Genomic DNA, 17,510 nt, shown 5'->3' on the forward strand with positions numbered 1-17,510 from the left:
TCAGAGGCTCCGTGCGCCTAGTCGGCAGCACGAAGCTCCCCGGGGATCACAGGTTAACAATACCTTATATCTTTAGGTTAAAAAAATGTTCACTATTATGTAGGATATTACTGCAGACATCCTTGTTGTCTTACATCCCAACATCTGAATACGGCATCTGCTTTCACAGCAGACGCTGTATTCACTTGTGTCAAAGATGACCAGATGACATTTAACAATATTGGGGACACACCGAAACAAAAAAATTCACCGTTGAGTGCCAATTTCTTACAGTCCGTGTATACAGCTTGCTCAAGACAAAATCGTGTTTTGTTCGTTGTTTCAATGAGTGAAAGGAAAACATAAAAACTTGTCTCATTAAGAAGTAATGTTTTTTTTTTTTCTATTTTAACTATTAAATTTATACAGTATTTTTTGTGTTTTTTAATGAATTATCACATATTCCAATTATATATCACATTTTATTTAGCTGATACTGGGCTGATTCTAACTGACTGTTCATAAGCAGACAGCAGATCCTCTGAGCTCTGAGCATCCTGGCCAGAAACAAAACATTTGATGTATTTTTTCTATCAATTTAGTGTTGCCATTCGGATCAGCGTGATGTTAAAGGCAGAGGCAAAAAGTTATTCATTTTGAGATTTTACACTGCAACGTCAAGAAAACAAACAAACAAACAAAAAAAACAACTTATAAAATCCTTATTCAAATGTCTGAATTTGACTTGAGAAGACTGATTTATGACAATTCAGTATGAATTAAGGAATTATTTTTAGACTAATAAATTTATTGCCATTTAAGACTCTTAAGGATCTGCAAGAACCCTGGTACATGGTGTTTTCACATTTGGGATTTATTCGTTCAGTTTTCTGATGCACTTTAAACTTAGATGAATATAACCTTTTTGATGACATCAAGCACCAATTTTAATACTACTATCTGTCAAAAGACACACTTTTTGGGGACCTGCTGAATATCCCTTAGACCTACTCCAGTGACAAGCTGTGGGTCTCAAGGACTCACTAAATTGCAAACAAATCAACATCATTGTGTCACATAAATTAATGAAAAAAAAGAAGAAAAAGGAGAACCAGGCAGCACATTGCTGACCACTGCACAAGCAAAATATTCCAACATTGCTGACTTGAACGTGACCGAGGGTGTCATAAACAGTGAATTCATCAAATTCAGTGTCCCATGTCGCAATTTTCCAAAGCACTGTAAATGCCATATTTCGCATCAACTGTGTGATGGCGGTTTCCATGGCAATGCAGACCGTTTTAAATAAATTTGACTGGAAAAAGGATAGATGCAGACGAGTTCTTTGATAAAAACTAGCGAGGACATTCAACACAGAACAAAGACTGAATGCATACACAGCTTTCTGGGCATCTCGCCAAAAACCGTTGACATCAAATATTTCAGCATGTCAGCTTACTGTCTCATAAACACACACAAACTCTCTCTCTCACACACACACACACACACACACACACACACACACACACACACTCATTCTCTACATAGGCAATACAGCAGCACTGTTAGGGTCACAAAAGACGCCCTACTACACATGATATTTGGGCTTTTAAGCAGAATTAAGGAATCAATATATTAAGAAATTTTAAAATCTTGCTGTATCAACCCAGACGTTCAACTTACAGATGCGGTTCAAAGATATGGTCCGTGGTTTTATGGTAGCACCTCTCAGATGTCCTCTCAGCTCTCTACTGATTATTTGAAACTTGAATTTTATAACATTGTCTGTAATCCGAGAGGATATTTTGTAATTCATGATTTAGTCTCCAATGAGCAGTCAGCACACACAATTACGAATACAACCAACAGAAGAATGAAATAAAAGCTCATCTGTTGCTGAGTAACATCTAAAATAATAAACACAATTATACATGATTAGCATATGAAACAATGATAGTAGAGACAATAACACTAGAGTGCAACACCAGATTGTTTTTACCCAATTACCACATCAAACAGCTAAGGACACCACACAAATGTGATAGTTTGTTTCTAAAAGCATGTGAATTAATTTCAGAGAACATTTAAATTTTTATTTGAGATTAGTCATCACTGCAAGAGATGATGGCCCACTCTAAAATATTGCAATTAGATGACAAAAAGGTTATTTTAATTCTGTTTACTTTAATATCGTTATCATCAAAAACCAGTGACACAACCCGCATATACGTTTTTAAAAACAGAACTACATCAAGAAACAAAACTTTTTACAAAACACCACCTATAAATCACCTTTTTTGCAGTTCAACGTCTGGTGCCTGACTCAAAGTAGGACAGAATGGCCTGAAGCCTGAGATTTGGCTCCAAGAGATTACTTTCACATACGATTACCTCATTGTCTGGAACTGTGGCCACGTTTCATATAAACATCTAACATTTTAACATTATATGTGACAAAAAAAGACATCTGACAGAAGCAGAAAGGCACTTAATAAATTCAGTTCACACTGATGGGTGATCATGAGTCTTAGTGGTCTAAGAACCATACCGTATACACTACAGTATACGGCCAAAAGTATTTGGACACCACTTCCATGACTGTGTCTGATTTTCCTCATGTTTTCTCTTCAGTAGAACATCATCCTACAGTAACAATGTTTTAGACCAGTGGTCCTCAACTGGTGGTGAATTTCCAACACAAAGCTTTTATTTTGAAGTGCTGTTTCCTCTTGTAGGGTCAGAGAGGGGTTTTTTTTCCTCAAGTATAGCAACTACATTATTGCCCTGTCCACACATTCAAATTTACCACCTATTCAATTATATTTCACAAAATGTCAACAGCAATTTGGCTTAGAACACGATGAAATAAAACCTAGTGCAAGAATAAACAGAAACGGTGCTTCAAAATAAAAGCTCTGCGCTGGAAAATTTACTGTACTTCGAAATAAAGTGAGTTTTTTTTTCATAAACTTAACACGTTAATGAGTCACCTGCAGTTCACTTTTGGACCACGACTCACCAGTTGGAAACCACTGATTTAGACAAAGATTTTTTTTCGACTTTGTGGCAACTGTTTGGTGAAGGTACTTTCCTGTTTTAACATTACAATGCCCTCATGCACAAAGCCTCACTAATGCTCTTGTGGCTGACTGAGAGTAAATCCCTGCAACCAGGTTCAACATCTTGTTTAAATCCTCAAACCAGAGGAGTGGAGGCTGTTATAGCAGCAGATTAATGCCCATGGTTTTAGAGTCATGTTCACTATCACATAAGCGTAAAACATTCAGGTGTCCACATACTTTTGGCTATAATATTCCCCATTTTTCCCCACCTCTCCCCTGCCATTTCTCCATCCCCCTTCCATCATCTCTTGTCCAATCCTCCTATCCCATCATGCACCTCAAAGCTGCCCCAATATGACTCATCATCGCCTGCCTAAAGGCATAGGATGAGAGCAGGAGGAAGAGAGGAAGAAATGAGGGAACAAAGACGAAGAACAGGATTGGAGGAGAGAGGCAAGCCCATTCATGATGTCACAGCCTGCTTACGTACGTATGTGTGTGTTTATGAAGGCATCATCTGGTCACTGTCAAGGCTGCAGTGAGGCACGACGCTCACTGATCATATCACGATGTGGGCTCATGATAACAGATAGAAAACCACACACAGCCTCCATACATAACACTTCAGATACAGCGAGCCATTTTTCTAATAGATGAACATTTCTCTTACACAAGACAGAAACACTGCTCATTTTTTACATCGGTTTAAAACCTTTGATTTAAAGCTCTTGGAGGCTCAGTATTTTAAACTCTGCTCAGCTGAGAAATACAGATTATGTCAAATCTATGTGGTCAAAAAACATTGTGCTCCTTAAAATCATAATCCTTTAAGGGACAGCAGTATCAAACAAACATATTCTTCCTCTTACCTGTAGTGCTATTATCAGTCTAGACCGTTTCGGTGTGAGTTATCGATAGGGCTGAGTATCGGTACTTGATACCTTTAAGTTATTGACCAAAATAGCATCACCAGTCAAATAAAACCTGCGTTTGATCATTTTTGCACTATTGGTCTCATCACGGATCATCAGATTAGCAGACTTTCTGTAAAAGCCATCGCCAGAGCTGCTATCCCCTCGGTGAGCACGAGGGGAACAACAGCGGACACTCCCGGTAAACACGAGCTACATAGCCGCAGCAGATACTAACATCCAACACCATGCCTTTGAACGGTCCCAACAAAATCACATCGACACAGCTCAACTCTGTCATTAAACCCACTGATGATCACAACTTTCCCTGGTGAAGCTCAAACTCAGCAGCTGCTTCAGTTTCTAAACCTAAATTTAAAAATACCTCGATGTCAAAGAACGTTGGTGGCCAGCTGGGTTGTTTTAAGAGGATGAAGAGAGGTGCTGGTGTCAGGTGTGGTTAAACACATGTTGTAACGCTCTCTCTCTGACTATTCATTTTTACCGTACACACACTGCTCCATTCACGTTATGGGTATCAAATGAAGTACTCGATTGGTATTGCTTACTCAAGATAATTCACAGACCTTGTTATGGATTTTTCATTTTTGCTGAACTGTCTCTTTAAAATGTCAATCCTGGTTGCCTGTGGTTACTGGTGGCAACCGCAGGTGTGTTTTAATTACACACACACAAGAGGGAATTACATCATGAAAATGCTATATATTGAAAGGTTACAATCAACAAGAAAGGAGATGAATTCCCCACAAAGCTGAGGCATGCTGTTGTGTGACAGGACAAAAAAAAGACCTTCGTTTAAATCACGATGATAAAATGATGGCGATAAACAGAGTCACAAGTTCAACCTCTATTCAGAGTCCAGTATCAATTTGAAATGTTTTGCAACTACACCAGTGAAGCACTGGAAGGCTTTCATTGTGACCCTATCACTTAGTGCTTTTTCAAAAGAATCACACATCGCTTTTTGATTTCAACATTTTGTGACATTTTTTCTGTGCTATAAGTGAGCTGCTTAAATGAGGAGCTGCAGGCGCTACACACTCACTGAAAACCTTGAAAACCTCAAACCTACAACATGTCATCGAGGTAAGAAATGCCTTTAACTACACTGTTCGTTTTGTACAAAAACACACTCAGACTGGGCCCACATCACAGGCAACAATCACGACTGCTCACAGCACGGTGCACGCATCTAGCCACGATGGAAATTAAACATCTAACTGTCTGATCCCAAGTCACGATCCGAGCTTGACCAAGCATGAGCCCCAGATGCAGGCTGGATCGCACTGTGCACTCTCACTCACACTCACACTCACACACACACACACACACACACACACGTATACACACACACACACACACACACACACACACACAGACGGCGTAAACAGTGCTTCCCATGAGCAATGAATTCTAAAGTTAGCAGCAAACAGTAAACATCAGGTCACATCTGTTCTAGGATCAGTGAAATCACCCGATGATCCGTGACTTCTAACATTTCACTGCACTCAATAACACACACCAAACACCATCTTTCAGACAGTTCAAGAAATGAACACAAACACCATCTAAGAGAGTCCGTGGTCCATCTATACTCACGTAATCAGGCTGTGCCAGGAGATTATTAATTAATACTTGACTAAAGGACTGATGAAAATGAATTCTTCATGTTCGTCTCTGAATTTTAAACATTGTTATTACATTATATCAAATATTGCTGTCAAACAGTAGGAGAGTCTCTAATGGTCATTTAATCAATTTTACATACATTTTTTTTAAAAAAAGAAAAAAAAAAGAAAAAAGTGCAATACAGCACACTACTTTTATTCACGTCCCCATTGGCTACGTAATGGCTGCTGCAGGATAGTGGTGCTAATAAGGGACAGTATGATCATGGCTCTCCAAATTCTGACATTTTTACGGGTCTGTGAACACAGCACACGTGGAACTCGTGGGTCAGGAGTTCTGTTTTTTCCTCAGAAGCAGTTTGAGGAGTTTGAGTCGCAGGTGGATAATTGATTGCTCGATCCGTTCAGAGCTTATCCAGTTGATGAATGAGAGGAGCAGCTGCTGTAGAAGCGCAATCAATGGTTAACTTTCACTGCACCTGATGTCCTGCTGCTCCATCTGTGCCCTGAGTGCGCTCTGCTTATCATTATTATTATTATCTTTTTTAAAGTTAAAACAAATAATTTCTTTTAACGGTGATGATCAACATGGTATACTTTATACTTGCAAAACATCAACATGTTAGCACTGTAACTCTGAACATGTTAGCAATGCTGATGTCAGCATTTAGCTCAAAGCATCGCCACGCTCATGCTACAGCCCCACACAGCCGTCAGCGCTACTGTTGGCTAACATCAAACAGTATCTGGTCACACAGAGGTAGGTATTGGGGTATTAAGTGAACAGCTGGTGTTTGGTAACGCCTCTGTACAGTGGTCTTGTCTCTGTTAGAGGATCTATATGTGTCTCCAGTGAATTCCTGGCACACAGACAACAGGTGTGTGTTTTCAGCAGGCAGCGTCCTGTATGCAGTTTGATGCAGAGGGCTGGGAATAGGCTGGTGGAGGGCAAAGTCAAGGACGACTTGCCTCCCCCTGCTGTCTCCAATACACACTATACTCCTCGTCGTCGTCGTCCTCCTCCTCCTCCTCCTCCTCCTCCATCCCTCTCCCCAAATCCCCAAATCTCCCCACCTCCCATCCTGTCTTATTATCTCCTCTCCTCCTTCAGTCCTTCTTTCCCCTCGGGCTGATTGGTCAAATGGTACAAACAATATTTTGTCTAAATCCTTCAGCCCTAATTGTTATGAATACACTGTTAATTTTGGATTGGCTATTGGCAATTTCATTGAGATACTTACACACAGGAAAACCATAAGTACTGTCCATTATTGTGGGCAAAAGTATCATGGAAAGACAATATCACCATATTCAGCTTTCCTAAAGTACAAGTATTGGTGCTAAAATGTAGCAGCTGTTATTAAATGAGATCACATCATAATTTGTAATTCTGATTGTAATAAGAAATAAATTAAATGTTTGTGTGTCTCTGCCCTGGTCAGCTCGCCTGGCTTTTTTTGTTGTTGTCAACAACACATGAAATAAAACATTATACATTATACATATAGGGGTGGGAGAAAAGATTGATACAGCATAGAACTGAGGTATTTTTCATGGTAATAATCTATCACTACATGGAGACAAAGTATTGATTTCTTTAATACTATATAGAAATGATCAATATTGAAAATACAAATTAAATGTTTGATAGTCTACTACAATAATAAATAAATTGCTTTTTCAGTCTGCTAGATTCATGTTGCTGCAATAAAATTAAATAAGATGAAAACTTTCTTTTTAGATAAAAAACAGGTGCTGACAAAGTTGACAAAGTTTTTCCTTAATTTGCAATTGAAACACAATCGCAATAGACTGCAATATATGTTATAACAATACTCCGCATATTGCAAATTATTTATGCAATAATAATGTATTGTGACCTAAGTATTGTGATAAAACTGTATTTTAATAACAGTGATAACACATGTCAGAAGCTCATTTGCCTCGATCGTATCATTCCTTCTGTGCAACAAAGTCGAGTATGCCACCGTCTGTCCGTCAGATGGGTCGTCTGTCTGGTTGAAACTGTGGGAGGCAGCACAGGAGTTACAAACAAACAAACAAACCAGACAAACAACTCAATCTCTAATTGTCCCGCTGTGTCCTGCCAGGTGTGGTGAATAACCTGAGCGGCCAGCCAATCAGCTAAGAGGATCTGTGTGAGCATATCTTACATCATCAGCCATCACTAGGACAAAGCTGTGGGCTCACTACAGCTCTACGACACCGACAGACTGATTAAGCTGCTATTTCTGACTGACCGAAAGACTGTGTGTGTGTGTGTGTGTGTGTGTGTGTGTGTGTGTGTGTGTGAGAGAGAGAAAGAGAGAGGCAATCCTTCTGTCCTTCAGCAAGTCAGAGATAGAGCCAATTAAGGACTTCCAGGGATCTCTAAGAGTAGAAGTGCGTAGTTTGGCAGTGAGTTGCATCAGTGAAGAATTTTAAAGGGTTACTGAGGATTTGCAGCACATTTATCATTAGTAGGAGATGTTGTCAGCCTGGTCAGAGAAGTCAGGAAAGATTTGGTTTGTCGGAAGACTTTGTGGACATTGTGTAGGATCCAAAAACTTTCCAAAAAAATGTGCTATCAGAATTTATAATTCAATCCTTATTGCAGAAAGAGAAGGGCATGACATGTATCCTGCTAGTTTCTTCAACCAGTTTTTCTGGACTAACAGTATCTAATACACCAGAAGTGGCCCAAATAGCCATGCATTAGTCACCAGGGGTGTGATTTTTTCACATCGTAATGTGTGCATGTCTCTGCACAAAGCACTCTTTGAAATATCCTAACTTACATGAGCTACCAGCAGCAGCAGCAATGCAGAAGCGACACAGCTTGTGTTGCTGCTGCCTGTCCTGTCAGGTCTGGAAGACTTGCATCCCCTGGTATCCACAGTACAACAAGTTCAATCATGTTTTCCGAAGTTTGGCATCAACTAGGCACCAAAGTATTGGTTCTCACCAGCTCCCTCGTTGTCCTCTATTTATTTATATTTTATGTGAGAAGCCATAACCAGTTAATGCATGTTTTTTTTAACATGATAGATCAATCAATTACCTGAATCATTTTCATTAGTTACTATGAACTGAACTGTTTCAGCACTACACTGCTCCACACTGGTTTCGCAAAAGGTGTCTCTCACCACTGTTGACTAAATATGCATACAATAAATATAGAGACAGACCTGTTCCACCTGCATTTAAATCATCTGTAGTAATCAGATTATAATCTGTCAGAGGTCAACAAAACTGATACACAGATGCAAATTTACTCAAGACGCAACACTAGTAAGCGACACATTAACATCACCCACAACAACTGCACTGACACTTACAGACCGATGACCACAGTTATGTATGCTCATTAATTGGTACATTTACAGTTCTTTACCTGTTTGAAAAAAGAGCCAAACAATCACAACTTTTTTGGCCAGATTGAGAATGGCAAAATCATCCTCCTGTGCCAAGACCGGAAAGATTACAACAGAAAATTGGCCAATAAATTGGTGAAAAATGTGTATGAAATGGAAGTAACTGTACAGGTTGTTAAGTCAACTTAAAGAAAAAACAACCCTTAAATTTAGCAAACACTACCACACCTTCTGTGCTGACTGAAAACGATGCCAAAGGGATGTACACATCTATCACACAAGGAAAACTGCAAACATGAGCACAATGTCAAACCAAATAGGGAGGTTACCAAGTGAGTCTACTTATCAGGCTATATCTTCTCAACTTTCCTCTTACTTTGGGACAATTTTGCCTTTTAGGCAGTGAACTTTTCATTCTGCATGGCTGCAAGGAAACATTTAGCTGTGCTTGTCCATGCTACACACATTAACAGAACAGACATCGGAGGGGTCAGTGCCTGTCGCCTCATCAATGAAGTTGGCAGGATTACACCATCAAAGAAGAGGAAAGAACCACACTGAGCTGCGGCATGTGCATGGTCACATAGGAGCTTTGCTGATGGAAACTAATTACTGCATGTGGACCCCAAGTGGAAAAAGTTAAGATGTCTAGTGGTCTGACAAACACACTGTAGGACTAATATATCCTGTCTGGCCTGAGAGCACCTTGCGACTCTCCTTGAGGACAGAGCTGTGGAGGAGTGGAGATCTCAGCAACTGTTTTTAGCCATTTGATTACTCTGGACTTTGATAAGTAGCAGAAACTGTATGGATGGAACCAGACATGTAACTAATTACTTTTTCAAAGCAAAAAAACAAAACCTCTATTACTGAAACATAAATGGGCTCATAACACTTTATATTTATTTTGATTAGACAAACGCAGCTTTTCACCAGAATTTTTTATTTTTTTGTGTGTGTGCATGTTATATGGGGGAGAGAAAGAGACAGAAGAAGGGGACGCAGTGGAGGGTGGACTATTGCAAGCAATGTTTCTCTAAGTTGTAATTTAAATTATTAGTATGCCGCAGGACCGGCAGCTCCACCAGCACATCACTAGTCACCTAAACTTATGGCGGCGTAATAAATGGCATGAATCAGTCGGTATATATACTTCAGTGGGTATATTGGGCATGCATGTTAACACCAGGTGTATTCAGTGGTAGAGCTCTAAAATTTTCGAAGGTATTCTGATGATCGATTAATCTTTTAAATAATTTTATTTTTTTAAGCAAAACTGCCAAAAAATATATGGTTCCAGCTTCTCAAATGTGAGAGTTTCTGGTCTAACATTTTAGTAAATGTAATATATCTGGGTTTTGGACAGTTGGTTGGACAAAACAAGACATTTAATGAAAACACATCTGGCTCTGACAATTGTTAGAGGCATTTTTAAAAGTTTTGTAATGTTTATATAATTCAAATGATGGTTGATTGATTGAGAAAATAATCTTATCAATAATCGATAATGAAAACAACCATTGGTTGCAGCCATATGAAAGATATATCTACTTCAAGAAAAAACCTGTCAAACCAGCTATGCATTTCAACATTTTAACTAGGCGCAAACTGTCTCATGAACTGTCATCTCATGCCAGTCGTCGTTTTGTCAGTCATTGCATTGTTCTCAAACTAAAATCCAAGCAATGGACAAATTCAGTCAAGATAGATCCCAGAATTCAGCAGTCAGTAGAGAGGGCCAAGACATCATCATCATTCCCATGATGTCTAAACTCAGCAGCTTGTGTATGGGCATTATTGCTGAGTGGTTGCGTTAGTGAAGTGTGGCATAACCAGGCTAAATGCTAAATAAGGGCTACTGCTGACACACTAACTCTAATATCCTGGGAAACTCAAAAACACCAAGATGATGAGAAGAAAAAGAGAGATCTGGGGCCTCATTACAGAAACTTCTCAGTTTAGGATGATGATGTTACAGAAAAAATGGCAATGTATGGTAATTACAATGAAGACAGAGACAACATGAACACTGAAATAAAATGACTAAAAGGCCACTTAAACTGTCGGTTGGTGCTTTCAGTTTCTCAGATCATTATATTAATGGTTGTATCGACTGCCAAGATGATACATTTCGAGAGGCCTGGAGAGGCATGGGGCTCTGCCAGTGGTCGTAAGGATCATTCGATCTCTTCATTTTTTTCAATTAAGGGTGGCTTCCAGACTGCAGATTTGTCTTCAACATTACTGCCTTTCATCTCATGCAACCTCACAAATGTCATGCAAACAATGTGTACTCTGGCATTGCAATATAAACTTTAAGGTAGTGTTTAGATACTGGTACCGTTCTTAAAGTACCATTTTAACACCGGCAGCAGAAAAAAAAAAGGATATCCAACCCTAGACAGGGTAGGACACCTTTACCATGAGTTTAAGAATATCTTCAGTTATGGCCGAATCAGATTTTTCCTAACTTTGAAGCTAACATTAGGATATTTTTCTGTAATGAGGCCCCAAGAGAGGAAAGGAATTGAAGGAAATAAGGCAGTTATGAGAGAAGGAGGTAATGGAGAAAGGATGACACAAACCATAGACTGTATAAAAATAATGGATGTTGCCATTGCGACACCTGTCACCTGTCACTGGTGGAATAATATAATATTTCCCCCCCTAAAAGTTGTCATAAACAGGGAGATATAGAGAACAATTTTTTTGTACTAGGTTGTAAATATGTGTCTTTTTGCTGTAAAGTTGGGCACTTAAACATAGGGGTCTATGGGGTCTTTTGTAGGTAGTCTCAAGTGGCCATTCAAAGAACTACAGGATATTTGCACTTCTGTGTTGGTTTCAGTTTTAAGCCCCCAGGACTGCTGCTTGAATAAAACTAAAGGATGTAAAGGAAGTAATAATGTAGGAAAGAAGGAGCTAATGAAGGACCGAGGAAGCAATTAAACAAAATATGATATAGGTTAATGATCGACGTGAGGAGGCGGGGAAGGGATGGAGAAAACAGTGTCATCATTAAAGAGATCCGGCTCTTTCTCTGTATCATGCAGCCCTGTGGGAGAGAGACCCCAAACACATCTGTCACTCTTAAAAATCACAAACTACAACTGGGAAAAACATAAAAACACACACACAGCTGCTGCCCATGTCCCCTGACACAACTCAACAGATGTTGAGCGACACACACACACACACACACACACACACACACACTCAGAACCAGAAGAACAATCCGTCCTATTAACAATTGTCTGAGTGAGACAACGGCTCAGATCAGTCAAAACAACCACCAAGACCACACATGTCTACCATATGGGTTCCTGTCTCACCACTAACCCAAGACTGTGGCGTTACCGCGGCAACCCAAACTCACGACATTTCAGTCAGCTGATGAGACTTTCATGTCAACAAGGCTCATCTTTAAATCAAGTCAGAAGGTTTTGGTCAAAATAGTGGCACTTGCATAACTGTGCTTTCCCCCCATATTTCTTTTTTTTAAATATTAAAAACAACACAATAAAATGCACTCAAGTTAATGCACATTAATATCCTTTTAAAAGTAGAATTTATGCCTGAGCTGCAGTGCAGGATTGCATTAGATATTACAAGTGTCCCTAATACTGTAGAAAGGTGACCGTTTGAATAAACTGTAATCTTCAAAAGACATCTTTCTTTTTTCACTTAAAAAACTGATTGCTGGCTGTCATTACTTTACAGAGTGAATACTTGTCATTTCTGTGATACTGCCCCCTAATTTCTTCTATAAAAGACTTTCTATTCATGAGGTCACCTAATGTTCCTCAAGGCTGCACTGATGGACCATGAATACAACAGTCTACAACAGGGGTACTTCACTTGCTTTGAATGAGGGACACTTGCAAAATGAAAAGAGGACAGGGCCCAGTCACAAAAGCCCTATTAATGTTTATAGGATTATAGGACATTTCTAGGCTTTTACGACATTTCAAGGACTTTAGGATGTTTCTAGGATTAAGGACATTTCCGAGCCTTTAGGACATTTCTAGAATTTTAGGACAGTTCCATGACTGTTGGAGATTTCTAGGATTTTAGGAACGTTTCTAGCCCTTAGGACATTTCTAGGAGTTTAGGATATTTCCAGGACTTTAGGACATTTCTAGGATTTTAGGACATATCCAGGACTTCAGGACATTTCTAGGATTTTAGGACATATCCAGGACTTCAGGATATTTCTAGGATTTTAGGACATTTCTAGAATTATGGGAAATTAGGGGCTTAGCTAGGACCTCTGTCGGGGGTGCGGGGGATGCTCCACTGGCACTTTTTTAAATTAAACAAGCCCTATTTTGATGCTGTTTATGCACTTTGGCAAATGTTCACTCGAAGTACAAAAACAAATTCCAAGTGTCAATCACTTTATTTTAATGGTGAATTAGAAAATGGTTAGGGGGCCACACAGCACCCTATCAGGGGCCAGATTTGGCCCACAGGCCGTCGGTTGAGTTTCACTGGTCTACACTGAGCACTCTAATCGAACTATCAGCCACTTTTATGCAATAGGATGTTGTATTGATTACTGCTGCTGTAGTAAATAACTATTTGTTAGAGGCCCTGTTTTATAACCAGCACAGAGCACTGGTAGCATTTACAATCCTTGACTGTGACGTCTTTTGGACCCTTTTAGGATTTTGTGTCATGTATTAGGATCTCCATTAGCTGTAGACAATGCAGCAACCATTCTTCCTGTGGTCTGCACAAAACATAATCATGATCACCATCATGTAAAATTTACCATTTTTGTGGAACCAAAAAGCCAGGCTTAAGCCCAAAGTTATCCAGCTAACCTACATATCCTTCTCCATTCAAACCAAAGGCACAGGCAACACTTTCCTTGGTCCTTGCTTAAGACTGAATGGAGAATTTGATGTTTTGGTTAGAAGCTCTTCAAATGTTGGTTGGTTGCTGGAAAAGGCTAAATTATCAAATTATAGACTAAGGTCTAAATTATACTTCAGGAAGCCAACAGACCTTGGTCACATGTATTTTTTTATTTCTATTTATAGTTTGGCAATGGTACACCGCTCACTGATCTTATAGGTAAAGACGCCAAGACTGGCTGAGGATTGTTTACATTCTGCAGAAGACGGTGCAGGTTAAGTCATTTCCACTTTGTCAAGATGATAATGGATAAGGAAAAGTCAAGGTGTATCCCTTGAACAGAAAATGCTGATAAAAAGAAAATTAAATTTACTTCAAATTTTTGGCCCACTGTTTAAATTTCTTGTTTATGGCACCAATGTAATACACTGGATCAGAATTAGTTCAAATATTGAACTTATTAAATGTATCAGGTATTGGCAAGATGAAACCAAAACACTTACATTTTTTTTCTTTCTCATCGCAATCAATATAAAATTGTAACACTAAATGTTTTGAAATCTTCAAACAGTAGGAATATTCAAATGGATGGGAGGCAACTGGACCCCCTGAACTCGCCACAACTTTAGTCAGACTTCCTGTCATGGCGTGTGTGTGCGAGAGAGGGGGAGTAATTATAAGAGGGAAAAGAAGGTGGAATGTGGATTATTGCATGCAATGTTTCTGTAACTTATTAATAACTCTGAATGCCACAGGTCGGCTGAATTTTGTCACACCTGTTCCTTTTCCTAAACAGATAGCAAAATTTAATTGCAATGAATGTGCTGAGAACATTGACTTTGCTCAGGTCTGACACTGGCCACCGCCTTTAAATTTTTTCAACTACTTTGCCAGTGAAAAAGACAAAGAAAACATAAAATTAAGGATCTGAATACTGATTTGGATCTCAATTACACCAGTGCCGATTTAAGCTTTGAAGCATCCGGGTCAGCCCTACCTAATTAGCACATATCCAGAAGAGTTCTGAGGATTAGAAAAAATGAGAATAGGCGCAATGTGTGGCTTATTTAACAGGTAATAATTCTGTAGCTACTACGCTGATTATTACTAAGAAAACTAAACTCTATAGAACTCTCTAGTGATTACAATCCCAAACTTTTGAACATGGAGCTTTGGACACATGTCCTTGACATCCCCTGCAAAAACCACAACTGATTAGCTGTTAATGCAAATTCACATATACTGTTGACAATATTGTTAAACAGTTTAAAGAGAACTAAGCTGACTGGTTTGAGTGACAGAGGAAAGACTGGTTGTTTTCAGCAGGATATATAGGCCAAAAAAAAAAGAACCCCAAACCATCTTTGTTGTCTGTATAAATGATTTACCAAGTGTGATACAATCTAATGCATATCTTTTTGCAGATGACACAAAAACATTTAAAATACTTAAAAGACACTGACATAACCTGTCTTCAAGAAAATCTCAATGCCATGAGTAATTTGTGTGATTGTTGTTTACTGAAATTAAACCTAAAAAATGTAAACATGTGTTCATGTATGCCTGTTTGTTCATATGTATTCATTTTATTTTACTTCTTTTCCTTCTATTATGCTGTGTGGCTGTTTGTAAGTTTTCAAAAAACAATAAAAATATGTCTGTAACAAAAATATGTAAAAAACAACTTCAACAGGCTAAAGTTAGAAGTATTTAGTGTGCCCTCCCTTTCCACTAATCATGTCTTGCACTCTCATGAGCACACAATATGAGATTTATAATACTAACTTGCTGGGTTGTTTACACTAGGTGGCATTTAAGACATGTCCAAAGCTCAATACTGATTGTTTGCTACCTTTTGTTATGGTTGTACGATGCCATGTGTGGTCTTCCTATCCCTTTCTTTGTTGAGCATTACGTACACAATTTGTGACAGTTTTATTCTCTGGAAGCTGGCTACTACTGTACATTTTGTACATTATGACTTGGACTAGAACATTTTCAACAAACTCAATTTCAAATCACATCCTCCATAAAGCCACCGGATGCACATTATGCATCGGTAAAACCAGAGAGGTGCCTAAACTGATGAATGGCTGTCTGTTTATTTACTAACATTATGGTCAGCAGCATGATAAGGCAGTCCTGCATCAGTTGTATGACAACACACAGCAGCATGGTCATCAGCACACCCAGTGCAACAGAAGCTACCCGATTAAACCTTGTAAAAGCCTAAAAACTCTCTCTGTCACCATGTCATGTAGAAATAACAATCTACTAACCTGTGTCGGTACATTACTCCAGTCAGTCCACCGGAATCCAGCGTACAACCTCCTCTATTAAGACCGTAATTATATTTACACCGTGCTAGCTGCGAGCTAATAAAACTTTTAGGGACCCATGTCTTAATTTTTAAAACGACACCAGCCCAGCTTCCACAGTCGTTGTGATCATAACGGTAGTCTGTGTTGCCGTTAACGGGTGTCAGTATGGCTAGCTGCCACATAACACGTTTATAGCCTCCCGGGTACCATATTAGTTAGCGTTAGCTGTCAGACTGGCCAGCCTCTTGACCTTAGCCTGACAACACGCTAGCTAGCTAAATCGGCTAACACTCATCTTAAATCAGCTGATAATGGAGGAAAAACTCCCCACCGCTTCGTGTCATCTCGATTTACAATCCCGTCTTCCTTCTTTTATCGGTGTCCCGTCAAACACTGCCGTTAGTTCGACACTTATCTACCGTTTGAGTAGCCTCGCATGCTAACGCTAGCTCCGGAGCTAACATAACGGTTTGACGTTACGCAGTCTCTCCGGTTAGAGGCACCGAGCTGTCACAACAACAACATACCTTAAGGATCGCCCGGAGGACGCTGAGCTGACTTCGTGGAGGTCACCGTGGTTGTGCTTCAGATGACCGGAGAGGTTCATGGATGTCGGTCCCCGGTATCCAAACTCATTAACGGCGGAAAAAAAACATCCAAGAGGCTAACGTCATTACAGTGAAGCTAACGCAGCCTGTTTGGCTTTTACAGTTCATTTACATGACGGCGGGGCTTCGGCGCCACCTACAGGCCGCAGCCGGCTCTACAGCCCTCATACTGCCTCCTCCTCTTCCTCCTCCTCCTCCACCGGCTGTGGGACTTTATCCAAATTTCAGGCGTCCACGATGCACGCGCTCAACAGTGGCGCTAATGAATAATATATATAGTCATATAATAAAGACACGGTTCATCCAAGGGACATATTACTTGATATTTCTGGTGCAACAGTAACCCCAGCTGGGCTCCATGCAATTTAATTTTAATTTTATTTCAATTAACCCCACAAGACCTGGTGCCGCATCACTTCTCTTATGCTGCTTTCAGACGTCTTTCACAAGTTTTTAACCCTTTGAACCCTGAGTACTTGAACAAACATAGGGGGGAAATGTGATGAGCAATTTGGAAAGAAATGCTCCACAGATTACAGGAAATTAGTATATTTAGAATTAAAAAAAACTATATCATTATCCTAATTACGTATTTAAAATTATGTCAAAGTATTATCTTTTTTTTAGTAGTCTTTCCAAGTCTTATTTGCAATGGTTTTTTTTTTTGGTTTTTTTTCATGTAATTTACTTGCTATTTTGGGGGTAATTTCTTCTTAAATTTCTCATTGTAATCATAAAAGGGGATT

The 17,510-nt window shown here is 39.4% G+C and overlaps 1 protein-coding gene across 2 annotated transcripts in view; it reads right to left on the bottom strand.

Annotated features, from left to right (window-relative positions):
- ip6k1 (inositol hexakisphosphate kinase 1) overlaps nt 1-17,093 on the bottom strand; it is a 39,794-nt gene extending 22,701 nt beyond the window's left edge. Inside the window, exon 1 of one of the 2 annotated variants that reach the window (XM_042510007.2) lies at nt 16,684-17,093. The gene's annotated coding sequence lies outside the window, so the exon portion shown is untranslated. Of the gene's footprint in view, nt 1-16,114; nt 16,644-16,683 lie in introns of those variants that run through there. The other variant, XM_088069876.1, reaches the window with a different exon arrangement.
- Nucleotides 17,094-17,510: the final 417 nt, after the last annotated feature.

Source organism: Plectropomus leopardus, chromosome 2 (assembly GCF_026936395.1).
Source record: "Plectropomus leopardus strain MGB_pleo_1.0 chromosome 2, ASM2693639v1, whole genome shotgun sequence".
Lineage (NCBI taxonomy): Eukaryota > Metazoa > Chordata > Actinopteri > Perciformes > Serranidae > Plectropomus > Plectropomus leopardus.